This window comes from Tenrec ecaudatus, chromosome 6, assembly GCF_050624435.1.
Source record: "Tenrec ecaudatus isolate mTenEca1 chromosome 6, mTenEca1.hap1, whole genome shotgun sequence".
Lineage (NCBI taxonomy): Eukaryota > Metazoa > Chordata > Mammalia > Afrosoricida > Tenrecidae > Tenrec > Tenrec ecaudatus.
This window is the reverse complement of record NC_134535.1, coordinates 1,513,915-1,528,175: the sequence shown is the minus strand read 5'-3', so window position 1 is coordinate 1,528,175 and position 14,261 is coordinate 1,513,915. Positions and strand designations below refer to the sequence as shown.

The 14,261-nt window shown below is 50.4% G+C and overlaps 1 non-coding gene across 1 annotated transcript; it reads left to right on the top strand.

The window, feature by feature from the left end:
- Positions 1-13,923: 13,923 nt before the first annotated feature.
- On the top strand, positions 13,924-14,072 carry LOC142452135 (small nucleolar RNA SNORA57). The gene has a single exon (XR_012785177.1). It is a non-coding gene; the product is annotated as a small nucleolar RNA SNORA57 (small nucleolar RNA).
- The last annotated feature ends 189 nt before the right edge of the window (positions 14,073-14,261 follow it).

Genomic DNA, 14,261 nt, shown 5'->3' with positions numbered 1-14,261 from the left:
GCTCCTCCACCAGGAGGTGTTTCTGTAAACATGCTATGCTAATTTATAACAGCAACCTGCAGAACTCTCGCTGGTGTAGCAGCTCCACTGGGGAGAATGGAAGCCAAGCGAGTGTGACCAAGGGGCCAAAGGGGCCCCCAGCCAGCGCAGCCCCACTTGGGCTTCCAGCCTCCGGGACTGTGAGAAAATTAACTCAGGTGAATTAATTTTAATTAAAGCCATCGTGAACGTGTGGAAGAGCAAGGGGGTTGCTTTGAGGACGGAGATGAGCCTGGCCCGAGCCATGCTCTGTCCATCGCCTCCTCTGCCCGTGAGCGTGGGACACTGCATCAGGAAGACCGAAGGGGAAGCCTTGCACTTGAATGATGGGGCGGCAAAGAGAGCAAAAAGAATGACAACCTTAGAAGCTCCTTAGGAGCAAAGACGGTGAGACTGTGTCCGCTGTACTCTGCCGCCGACGTTGTCAGGAGAGACCCGTCCCCAGGGAAGGACATGGCCCTTGGTAGAGGGGCAGCGAAAAAGAGGAAGACCCTGGGTGGGATGCACGGGGACAGGGGCAAAGACAAGGGCTTCACACATGAGAGCGAATGTGAGGGTGGTGCAGGGCGGAGGGGGGTGGTCATTCTGAGTCTGAACCCACTCAGGGCTCCTAACAGTCACTGCACAGCCATCGGCCGTGGCTCTGTGACAGCAGCCCTGGGAGACAGGACCGTGGGGGTGCTCTGCTGTAACGGAGCACAAGGAGACACCTCATTCTGAGTGGCCCACCTGTGCGGTTCTGGTACAGGGAGTGGGGGAAGGGGAGGAAAGGGGCAGTTCGGCTCTGAGGCTGAGTGGAGATAGAATGATGGCTTAGCGCAGAGCAGGGGCAGTAAGATCATTAAAAATGTGAGTGGATGACAGGTTTGTTTTGGAGAAAGAACTAGAGACCCTCTCCTTGCCGTTTCCTACGCAGAGAGAAGGCTGCGCTTTCAAGGTGGCCAGGGGCCTCAAACCAGGTCCAAATCACACGGCCGCTGGTCGAGGGAGCACCCGTGGCCTGGCGCCCTGGTCCGGCCTCCCAGTGTTGGCTGTGCTTTGGCTGTGCTTGGCCCCAGGTTGGCACCACTGAGTTAGAGCATCCTGTTTGTCCCCGGTCTTCTGTGGTTTCGTGGGGCCTCTATCCAGCAGGATGCTCTGTCCCAGAGACCGACCTGTCCTGATGATGTGCCCACAGGACGTGAGGAGAGGCGGCCATCATTGGAAGCCCTTCCTGTTGAGGAGCAAAGGCCGCAGCCTTCTGTTTGGGTCACGTCTCCATATTAAGAAAGAAGCCCACACAGCTGGGCTGAAGCGCATCATCGTGATAAATGGAGAAATACTGGAGTTCTTGAAAATAGTTTCCCAGCACAAGCCCCCGGGGGCAGGGGCAGGGGCAGGAGGAGGGGAGGCCCTCTACTCACAGAAGGACTTGAGGTCTTGGAAGCGCCCCGGGGCGGGTCTGCCCCGTCCTGGAGGGAGGGTCACCGTGGGTTGGAATTGACTCGGTGGGAGTGAGTGTTATTGTCGTTTTTGTTTGTTGGTGGAAACCACACAAAAGAAAGAAAACGGACCCACGTGCCATTTGAAAGCATGGCAAAGGCAAGGCAGGAAGGGCTGAGGGCATCGAGCTTAGCCAAGGACGGTCGGGCTGAGGGGCTCATCATGGACTGTGGCAGTGACACCATGTGCTGTGAAGGGTCTAGCCTGTCAATCAGGGCGCAGTTTCACGACCTCATCTGGAGGCACGATGGCGATAAATAGCTCACTGGAGGCCAGCCCCATACTCTCTCTGCTTCCTCTTCCTGCTGACATGACACATGCAGCTACGCTGATGGAGCCAGAGCCCTGGAGCTGAGGAGCCACGTGGAGACCCCCGCCAGTGCAGAGATGCTTCCCCCACCACTGGATCCACAAGACTTCCCACCCCCTGGCCTGTGATCTTCCTGCACTCAGCATCATTACGTGTTGCACGAGTCTGAAGAGGAATTTACAGACTGGTATCAGATATCTGGGCTAATATCAGGCTATGGACTTGATCTGGACTGGGCTGGAAGGTTTTTTCAATATACAATTGCTCCTTTATATAAAGTTCCTCTTATAAACATATGCGTGTCTGGGGATTTGGTTCTCGAGTCCACCCGGACTCACGCGGGGACCGCACCGTCTTTCCCTCCGTAGAAGCACAAAGAGGAGGGACCATGGAAGGGGAGCAGGCACAGAGGGAGGTGGCAAAGGCGTGTTCCCAAGTGTTGCTGGCACGCTCCCCCATGTGAAGGGGGGCGGAGCGTGGAGCGGCAGAGCCGGTGGGGGAGGGCGCATGGTTGGATCCTCACTACCGTTTAGAGCAGTCTGGGTAAGCTGTTGTTGCTTTGTGACTTCTTTGATCCCACGAGCTACATTTTAAAAAAACAACATGTGGCTTCGCTTTTCAAACCGTGTGGAGACGGTTCTCACGTGCTCCAGATGGCTTCCCATTCCACTCCCCTGTGGTCACATGCATAGGGACTTCTAACACTGGACCTGTGACACGGCTGCTGGCTGGCCAGGCATACGGGTTCTGCGTGGACATGAGAAGGACACAGAGCCTGCTTCTCTGGGGTGCTGGGTCCCCGTGTCAGGAACATGAGCTAACCGTGCCACTTACCCTTGCCATATCCTCATTGTGATTTCTTAATCCCTTTCTTCTTTCAGTTATGAGAGAAAAGTGTGAAAATATCCAAATCCTGTACTTGACACAATAATGCACGCCTTCAGCATCTGTTGGCCCACCACTCTTTCTCCCTGTGATTTACAGCACAGTTATTTCTGTCAATGCGCTTTGCTGTTATATAGCAAATAAATAAAGAAATCACAGCATGGCAGCTTTGAGAAATACACTTCTGGAGGAGGGGAGAAAGGAAAGCGTTGGTAAGCAAATACAGAAGGCATGTTACTGCACAACACATGGGATTCATCTCCTTCTTAAATAGCTGCAGGCTTGTAAATGCCCGAGAATTTATCATTGCACTTCATATTGAATTGACCCTTTTATTGTTAACAGTTTTCATCTCTAATAATACCCCCGTGCCCCTCAAAAGAGTCTCTTTTGTCTGCTACTGGATAGGTCTCCCTCGGTAAAGGATCAGTCTTCCCTTTTCATCCTTCTACAATGATCTGTACACGTACTCGTCTATTTAAAAGGTCTTGTCGTTTAAATTCCCTGTACGGGTGGTTGTCTTCATCTGGCCTTACTTTGTTTTCTCTTTTAGTGGGTGTTTTTAAGCCCTTTGCATTTAATATAAATACAGGTATATTATTTTAAGTCTATCTTTTTCTTTATGTGTCTTCAACCCATCACAGCTGCACTTCATTTATTTGCTGATTTATAAAAATCATTTCACTTATTTAATAAATTCCATATATTACTTCTTTAGTAATTCCATCCCCTATCTTTTTTTATTTATTGTGATCATTACATCATTTCATATCAACCTGAAGAGATACAAAAGTGTAGGGGCGGTAGCCAACTTGCCAATCAGGTCAGAGCCTGATGGTGCCTCCTTGTGGGCGTGGCCTTCTCATAACAGGAGCCCAGGGAACCCCCCTCCTCTGTGTCTTCACCTTCAGGCTTACTGGCACCCTGAGAGCTGCCAGAGTCCAGCCATGGCGCGCTCAACCTTGGATCCACACAACGGCAATGACCGGCCTGTGATGCGCCTGCATTCGGCATCAGTGCATGTGGCTGGGTGAGTCGGAGGAGGGACTTATGGACTGGTATTGGACTTATGGACTTGATCTGGACCGGGATGTTTTCTTGATGTATAATTACTTCTTGATATAAAGCTCTTTCTTACATAGACACGAGTGTCCCTGGATTTGTTTCTCTCATCAACCCTGTGTCACTCCTTTATACACTCTTGTTTCTCAGAGAAAGGCAAACAACTCAGACACAACCAAAGAAAGCCATACTTACACTTATTACAGGTAGTCTCTTTTACCTTCTCCTTAAAAACAATTTTTAAAAAGGGATATGAAGAAGAATTTAACTCACCTAATCCTCTGCCTTCTGTATATGATTGGCACCCATACTTTGTACTTACAAATATTCATATATTTGCTTAGGTGATTATGAAATATGTTATTTCCCTACATAGTCAATATATTTACATACTTAATTTTTCCATTGTGCTTTATTTCAGTGTTGTTGGCCACAAATTGGAATCACCGATTGGATTTGTTGTTTTACTTCTTATAGTACAGATCATCCTGTAATTAATGATCACAGAACATTTTGCAGAAATGGTCTGGATTTTTATTTAATTTATAAATGACATGTCCATTCTGTGTCATGGGGTGAATTGTGTCCCCTCAAAAGGCATGTCAGCTTGGCTTGGTTAGGGCTCGTCCTCAGGGTTTGGGCATAGAAGTGATGATGTGACCGGTCAGTTATGCAGTTGTGCATTTGATTTGATGATGTAACTGCTCAGTTACACACTGATGCATCCTCCCCCGTGATGTGAGGAGCCAAAGATGCGTAGGGATAGTAGGGTGGGGCACAGCGCCCTTCCTCAGGTAACACATCTGATCTGATCTAGGGGAGTCTCTCTGGGGTATTGCCTGCATCACCTTTTATCCTACAAGAGATTAAAGGAGAGAGAATGGAGCAGAGCAGGAGGGACTTGCCTGTTACCACGAAGGAAGAGCTAGGAACAGAAGCTGCTACTTGGATCCAGAGTCCTTGTGCTAACAACCTCCTGGGCCCACGGGAAGATTGATGGCGAGGCACGTGGAGCTCTCTAAGGGACACCAGCCCACAGATGTGGGGGTACACACAAGGACCTTCTTCCAGAGCCCACAGAGACCGAGGCTTGCCTGGAGCAGGCACCCTGAGTTTGGACCCTAGCATCCTAAGCATTTGTCTGTCCATGCCATGCCTGTGTGGCATGTCTGTAGAACAGCACGGCGACCAGCGGCAGCACGCACGACCGCCTCTGTTGGCGCTTGCTGTTGCGGTCAGTGGCTATGATGTTGGTTCCAATTGTGGGTGGCAGCTCGTGAGAGAGGACTTTCCATTGTCGAAAACCACACTCATCTGTCAGTTTCTCTGACGTGTGTGTTGCTGTGATGCTAGAACCGGTGTCACCCATATTAAAGATGTCACCCGGGTCGCCCACGATGGACACACATCAGCGAAGCTTCCGAAAGAAGACAGACTAAGAAGAAGAGGGTGTGCTTCCTTCTGAGGGATGAGTGCTGGAAACCAGAGGGAGAGCAGAAGAGCGCGGGCTGGTCGAGTTCCGAAGATGAGCGCCCCTCGGGAGGGAAGGCATCTGGAACACGGAACACGTCTGGAGAAGAGCCGCCTCCTCTGTGGGGAGCCGACCTTAAGGACCTGCGGGAGCAAAGCTTGGGGTCCTCATGCACTGGTGGGACACCACTGGACCTGAGACCCAGCAGCTGCCGTGCCCGGGAGCGAGCAGAGGCGGAGCATAGTGTGAAGAACCCAGGAGAGTTAAGAGCCATCAGCGATTCAGTGGAATGCCTGCGGAGGAATGGCCGGTTGGCATGAAGCAAGCGCGTGGGTTGCGGTGCTGAGAGCGGCAGTTCTAGAGAAACCGCTTCGCACTCGCCATCGAAGAGACATTCCGGGTCCTCCTTGGGCTCCAAGGTCCGGCTGTGAGGTGGGTGATGCCTGTAGCACCACAGGGCAGTCGGATGAAATAGCTGCTGGTCCCGCGGACACACAGTGACAACGAAACGGGGGACTTCTACCAAGGCCTTCCGTCTAGCGTTCCAGAGCCAACAACAACCCCTGATGATTGTACGCAGGTGTTGCAAACAACGAGGAAGGGAGAGTGGAAATACGGCCACCGTGAGGGAAACGAAGCTGAATTTCCCGGGATAAAAATTTGCCAGACCCGTAACCTTTCCACTGCAGCACTTCCCAACAACATAAATTGTGGGTGCACAGGAGGATGTCGGCAAATAAAATACTCGGGGATCGGATCACCTGCCCCCATAGAAACCGCTTCCAGCGCGCACCTTGAAGCGCACGTGAGAAACGAGGCGCTGTCCCCTGAGACAATTTAGTCTCTGAAACCCAAACGGACGTTTCTCTTCTGACGCTCTGTGGCAGCACTTCTCAACCTGTGGGTCGCGACCCCTTTGGGGGTAGAAGGACCCTTTCACAGAGGTTGCCCGATTCATCACAGTAGCAAAATCACAGTGATGAAGCAGCAAGGACAATAATTTTATGGGTGTGGGGTCACCACGACACGAGGAGCTGTATTCAAGGGCGGTGGCATGAGGAAGGTCGAGAACCGCCGTTCTATGGGGTCACACAAGCTGGCACTGACTTGATGGCAGTAAGTGGTGGCCGTGGAGAGACCTAGAGAAGCTCGTTTTAACCACCAGACGGGCTAGAGAATGACTGGCTGCGCTGCATGGCCTCCGTGACTCATATGCAAGCCTGTGCTCACGCTGAAGCGGAGCAGGCAGGTCCCCGGCAGCCCAGATGCGACCTTGATTACTTCCCACCTGAACTTAGGGGCCTTCGCAAGGATGCATTTGACATCCTCATTGCAAAGGACCAACTTTCAGACAAACATCCGAGAGACGTCTGTGGTTGCCGTAGGGGTGCGGTCCAGAGACCCCGTGCACACAGAACCAAGCACCTTCCTTCCGGTCCTGCGCCGTCCTCGCAAGTATGTTCACATGTGAGCCCATTGTTGCAGCCACTGTGTCATGCATGCCGGCCACCTATGCCACCGAGCATGCGGTGCTTCTCCAGGGACTGGTCTCTCCAGCGACCTGTCCCAAGTCCTCGAGACAGCCTGGCCGCTAAGGAGAGTTAGTGAATAAGGGGGGCCTGCGGGGTCTCCGTGCGTCTGTCTGGACTGTGGCGTTGATCCAGGTGCACTGACGGCGGGCAGCCAGAAGAATGCGCAGGTACGTCTTCAGCGCACAGCCAGATTGCCGGAGAGTGAAGGCGAGCAGGCGTCCATGGCGCTTGCTTTGGGCATGTTACCAAGAGGGACCAGTCCTCGGACAAGGACATGCTCGTGAGTGGAGGTCAGTGGGAAAGCGGAGGTGCCTCGATGCCCTGAGCTGGCCCAGTGGCGGCAACACTGGGTTCGAATGTAACAACTGTTGGGAGGTGTTGGCTTGCCTTGTCTGATTCCGCTGGGTGACTCTTAGTTGGAAGGGACTTTACAGGACCTAATAACATCGACAACCTCTGGTAGTTTTATCCAGAAACTTCTTCAGGAGGCTCAGACTCGGGGGAAGTTTTTGTCTGTTCCCTGCATTTTGAATCTATCGTTTGCAGTGTGTCTGGTAACTCCAATATCTAAATGGCCTGGTTTTGTTATCTGCTTTTCCTCTGTTGATTTTTGGGAAGTCCGTTAGTTACTTTTCTTATTGAATAAGCTTGATAACTTTGGCGGATGCTAAACATGTGGAGAAAATTCTTTACCGAGATTCTGGCTGGAGGGAGCTTTCTCCAGAAATGGTTACATTTTCTGTGGCAAACAGCTGCAGTAGCGGAGCCTCGTCTTTGTTCTCCAGGAAATTATGTTGCAGGCGTGGTCACAGCTGTAACAAAGCGTTTCCGCTCTAAGACAGCTCATGCTGGGTTTACATGACCTCTACACCTTTACGTTTGAAGCCCAAAGTCTGTGTCCCCGGCAACACAGCCAGTGACATTTTTTGGTCAGTTATTTTTGCCCCACCAGCCACAGCCTGCATTTAGGATCCAGGTGCCATACGCCTGGAGTGATTCAAAAGTAGCTCAATTACCTGGACGTTGAAGAGCAAACTCTCCGTTAAGTCCTGCGTTCGCCTGTTAGAGAAAGTGCCCTCGCTATGCGCCATCCCGTCCTGAGCCACCTTCCTCGGCAGCCCTGAACTCAGTCACGGATCCTCAGCCAAGTACAACGATCTCCCTCAGCTTGGATATTTGATAAAACTCACTTTCCATTTTTAATAAAAATTTTAATGAAATGGAAATAGAATGATAATTTCTCCACACAATAGAGCCTATCTGTCTTGCAGATGCAGTCCGTGTCACGCTTAAATCAAAGCGAGGTCTTTTTATAGAAGCCAGGAAGGAGCCAGACAATGGTGGATGTTCACATCAGCATTCTACGCCAGATCCAGCTGATACCGTTACACAAAGGAGCAGAACTTACTGTATGAAATCAATATGATCAATGGCCGGGTTTGTGGCGTACTGGCAACCCAACACAATCCTCAAAGGAGGCCTACGCAGAGTGATGAGATGATGTTGCAAGATAAGGGCACAACACACAACAGCATTTGTAGATGTCACCTTTAGCCGGCAGGAAATATAAAGGGAGAAATCATCCCATTCACGATAGCAACAAAGACACAATTATGACCTTATGCTTTTACCCTTGTGTTTTGGAAGGGGTTTTTTGTTTGTTTTAATCCCAGGAAAAAAGATGTTAGCTTAAAATTTTTTAACTTTAAGTAAGTTTACACCCTCTGAACAATGGCACAGCAATGCAAAGAATCTCATCCTTATCAATCAGTTTTCATGTTGCATCAAAACTATTTTTTCATTCCCCCTGTCTCTCTCTTCCTCTTCTTCTCTCCCTCTCCCTCTGTAAACCTCTTAAGAGCAGACTGTATAAACTATGTCCCTTCTTACATCTTAATGAAATTACATTTTTACTCAGTGCCATTGAGTCGATGCCAATTCATAGCAACCCTGTAGGACAGACAGGACCGGGTGGGACCGCCCCGTGAGCTTCTGGGACTGACACTCTTTAGAGGAGTAGCGAGCCCCATCTTTCCCCTGAGGAGTGGCTGCTGGTTTCTAACTGCTGACCTCGCCAACCCCTACTACTTTGGTGCAGGTGTACCATAAGATGCATATTAATTAAAAAATCAAAAATAGCCAAAACTGGACCAAGCAGTCACCTGGCAGATAGGTCCGCGTTCTCCTCATTAGTGACAGACCGGGGCATCACCTGCCTGTGGTAGGCAGAACACAGCATCTCCCTGGGTGTCCTTGTCAAAACAAGTGCCAATTAGCAGGCAGCATCAGCCAAGTCAAACCTGGAGGAGCAGACTTAATGGACTGGCAGTACCCTTCGAAGGTGGCAAGGTCATTAAAAACAAAGAGACACAGAGGAACTGCCCTGGATGGCGGGAGAATGCTCGGGAGGCATGGCAACCCAACGTGGCAGGAGATGCTGGGCCGGGACGTGAGGCACCAGAGGGGCCAGAACCAAACAGGGGGTGAAGATGTGCAGAGTCGGGAGCAATGTTCAGTCTGGTCCCCAAGCTCCAGGATCTGAGAGATTTCCACTAGACAGACATGGGAAGAGCACACAGGGGGTTGTTTAGCCACGTCTGGCCTCTTCTCCTTAAGTCTGGCATGATTGAGAACATTTTGAATCCATAACAAAGGAAGAACCGCCTCTCTCAGCTTTGCATTCAGTGTTTCTGCTGCCACCGACCAGCAACGCCTTGCAAATCGCCAGGTCATCAGTGGACTCGTCACCTTAGACAGGGCTTCCCACCGCTGACCCGTGCATCTGCTTATCATGGCAGGGACGCATCAAACTCATCGCTGCCGTTGTTTGTTCCCTTTTCTCTGCTTATCTTTCATACATATACATATACACGTATATATAATTTTATTGGGGGCTCTTTCAGCTCTTATAATAATCCATGCATCAACTGAATCAAGCACATTTGTACAAATGTTGCCATCTTCATTTTCCAAGTGTTTTCTGTCTATGTGAGCCGTTGGTATCAGCTCCTTCTTTTTTTCCCTCCCTCCCCTCCCTTCCCTCTTTCTATAACCCTTGATAAGTTACAGATTATTATTATTATTTTCATATCTAACGCCATCTGCCATCTCCCTTTGCCCACATTGTTCAACATTAACCCTGGGGCATGAGGGGGGCTATATGTCAATCATTGCAATCAGTTCCCCTCTTCTCCCCCCACCTTCCCCATACCCTCATGGTGTCGATAACTCCCATTATTGTTCCTGGGGCTTCTATGTCTTGGATTCTAAGTGTCAAGAGCTCTTATTTGTACCAATGAACATGCTCTGGTCTAGCCAGATTAGTCAGATAGAACTGGGGGTCATGATAGTGGGGGAGAGAAAGCACTATGGAACTAGAGGAATGTTGTGTGTTTCGTTGGTGCTCTGCTGCACCCAGACTGACTCGTGCCTTCCTTGTGACCTTTCTATGAGTAGATGTCCAATTGTCTACAGATGAACTTGGGGCTTATGTTAGTCCAGTTGACTAGAGAAACAAATTCATAAACACACATATGTATGTAGGAAAGAGCTTGATATGCAAGAACAATTGAATATTGATAAAACATCCCAGCCCAGTTCAGGTCAAGTCCATAAATCCGATATTAGCCCATATGTCCAATATCAATCTATAAAGTACTCTCCAGACTCACGAAACACATGCAGTGAAGCTGAATGCAGGAAGATCACAGGCCAGTGGGTGAAAATCTTGTGGATCCAGTGGTGGTTGAAGCATCTCAGCGTTGGCAGGGGTCTCCACGTGGCTCCTCCAGTTCCCAGGGCATGGGGTCTATCAGTATAGTGCCATGTGTCTTGTCAATAGAGCGTCTCTCAGGGAGAGAGCATCGAGACAATGTGTGTCTCCCACCTCCAAGGAGGAAACAGGAATTCCCAGAATGCTCTGAAGGCCACACCCACACAGAGGCCTCATTGGCATGCTAGACTCCACTCCTACACTCTTAATCCCCAAATTGACCCCAGATTAGGTAACAACCACAGGTCTCCACTCCAACCCCTCTCATTCGCATCGATATATGATTGTTTGTTTGGGGTCTTCTGATGTCTGATACCTGATCCCGTAGACACCTCATCACACAGGCTGGTGTGCTTCTTCCCTGAGGGCTTTGTTGCTTCTCTACTATATGGCTGATTATTTAACTTCAAGCCTTGCAGACCCCAGATGCTATATCTTTTAATAGCCGGGCACCATCTGTTTTCTTCACCACATTTGCTTATGCACGCATTTTGTCTTCAGGGATCATGCCGGGAAGGTGAGTATCACAGAATGTCAGGTTATTAGAACAAAATGTTCTTGCATTGAGGGAAGACTTGAGTAAAAACCCAATGTCCATCTGCTATCTGAATACTTAACATACAAACCTATGCACATAGCCCTATATCCCTATCATCGTATATTAATATACTTACATATGCATGTGCCCATATTCATGCCTCTATAAATGTCTTTTGCCTCCTAGTATTTTCCTCTATTTTCTTTTACTTTCCTCCTGTCCCACTATCATGCTCAGCCTTCACTCGGCTCTCAGTGATTTGTATTGGCTACATTGCACTTGATCAGATCCCACCAGGCATTCTACGCCCTCCTCGCCATGGATTTTAGCTCTCTTGTTCTCTCATCTCCGGGTTTGTTGCCCCCTCCATCCCTTTCCCCAACCTCCTCCTCTCCCATGTCTCCCCACCCCACCCCATCCCCAGAACTGTTGATCCTGTTGTTTTCTCCTCAGGATTGTAAATAACCTGCCTATCGTATATAGATAGACATGGGGGGCAGGAGGAGGTCTGTCTGCTGACCCTTATGAATGTTTTTGGTTCAAGTCTGATGAGGTGCCAAGCCCCATCCTGTGAATCTGAAGTCCATTCCCAGGATTCCTTGGGGACGTCGTTGCTCCGCTCCCGTCGCTGCTCTGTTGCACTCCCTTCTTGTTTGGCCCCTTCGGGCATGGGGTGAGGTGGGGTGGGGTGTCAGAGCGGGCACCATTCCCACACTGCGTCTCCAGTGCTGTCCCCTGCCAGGCGCTGGGTCAGTGAGGGGAGTCGTGTCTGGTGGTGGGTCGCGTCCAGTGTCTACGATCCTCTCTGTGCACTGGCTGCTCAAGCACGAGTGCCATCCTCGGGACTGGCTGGGCCATCGGGTTCATTCCAACCGTCAAACCCAAACCCCACTTCCGAGACGTTAACTCTGACTCGTGTTGTTGCTACCCAGGAGCCCCGACTCAGTTCCTATCCATAGCGACCCAAAGGGGAGCAGAACGCAATCCGCGTGGTCCTGCTCGTTCCTCACGGGATCCTTCTGCTTGAGCCCATTGTCAGTCCATCTTCTTGAGGGCCATCCTCGTTCCCACCACCCCTCTGCCTTCCCAAGCATGACGTCCTTCCTCGGAGCCTGGCCTGTGAGCCTGACAGCGTGTCCAAAGTTAGTGAGAGGAAGTCTCGCCATCCTGCCTCTAAGGAGCACTCTGGCTGCACTTCTTCCAAGACAGACTTGCTTGCTCCGTTACCAGTCCGCGGTGTGCTCGTCCTCAGCTCCCTAACTCACAGGCACTGGCTCTTCTTCAGCCTTCCTTATGCCAAGTCCAACGTGCACACGCCTGTGAGGCGATTGAACGCGCCAAGGCTTGGGTCCCGTGTGCCGGACCCTCACGGTGCCATCCTTGCTGTGGACGTTCGCCTCACAGCCCGTGCTGCATTGTCAACGAGCCGTGGAACGATGCCACAGAGGACGTGCTCCCGATCCGAGGGCAGCCGTCACAAGTGGCTCTGGTTTACGACAGCCAGATCTTTCATCTCGAACATGTGACGGTTTAAAATTGCTCCCATGCATCACACACTAACTTGGCAATTAAAAGTTGCTTTCTAAAAAATTTTAGAAACATGTCTTCCCATCAGTTGCGCTTGTAAACTCTTCAGTGACGTCATCACAATTATGGCGCCAAGCAGCATCTAATTCCACTCACGATAAGGAAAATGGATGAGATTTTCTTGGATTGTTGTTACGCGTGGAGGGGGCTCAATTTTCTTTTCCAGAGATGAAAGTGAGCATTCTGCTGTGCAATTTGTCATCCTGAAAGTTACAAGTCTGTGTGTGTGGGGCGGGGGAGGGGGGGCACCTTCACTATCAGGAAACATTCATTCTGTTTAATCTTCTGCTACAGAACTCCTGTACGCCTCTCACTGCCGCACCGTTGCTGGGGCGCACAGCACCCTGGCAGGACAGCCTTTCGGAAACTGGAACTCTGTGCCTGAATAGAAGCTTCATCTTGCTCTTACCTGGCATCTGGGCTTCCCAACTGCAGACCCTGCTGTGGGCCGCACCACATCTAACCCTCTGTGCCAAGCTCAACTCCTCTTTCCTGAGTCTGCAAACGAAGCTCTCGTGAGCTAGGCAGTCCCGCTTCTCTTCCTTCAGGCTTGTACTGACGTCATCAGGACCAGCCTGCACCTGTCCAATGGATGCCTTCAGGCATTTTCATCAGGAGTGGCACGTCCTTCTCACGCAAGGTCCAAGAGCGTCAATGACGGAGCAGTAAGTGGTTATGCGAAACTGACCTCCATCCTCCGTGACGCTGCTGCTGCATGTCCCTGTTGACTGCGTTCTACTTGTTCCTCTCCAACGCTTCCATCATGGCGAGCTGCTTAGTGACCGGCATTTGGCAGTATTTGCTTTGTTGTGTTTTCAAAATCTTCTCTTAAATCGTGCCCGTCTCCTGGCTAGTGACTGTGCAGGTGTCTTAGTTTGCTTCTGAAAGCGTGGAGGTCTCGGCACGGCCCTGGGCATGGTGCCAAACCCGGTGCCCCAGAACCAGCAGGGCGCCCCAGAACCCACAGGGTGCCCCAGAACCAGCAGGGCGCCCCAGAACCAGCAGGGCGCCCCAGAACCAGCAGGGCGCCAGCTCTGGTGCTGGAGCTTCGTCGGCGATGTTTCCAGCTTCTCTTTGGGCACCGCCTTTCCGTGTCTACTGTTCAGCAGTATCTTAAGACGTCCAGACTTGGGGGACAAGATGACAGGAATTAAGTCATCGCCACAGCACGTGCTCCCAACATGTATTAGAAAAGCACTTTCATATCATCGCAGCCTAAATATGTTTTAAGAACTGCCCATTGACCCTCCTTTTCTTGGCGGGGGCCGGGCGTGTAGTCCCAGTCCCCGTTATGTACGGAGGCAGAGGGAGCGGACTCCAGCCCCCTCGGAGTCACGTCTTCGGTGCTGGCGGCTGCCCATCCGCTAGTTCTATCCCCAAGCACCGGGACAAGGAAAAAAAAAGAACTGCCCATTGATGGGTAGAGATGGCAGTGTGTGTATATGTGTGTGTGTGTGTGTGTGTATATATATATATATATATATATATATATATATATATATATATATATATATATATATATATATATATATATATATATATATATATATATATAGAGAGAGAGAGAGAGAGAGAGAGAGAGA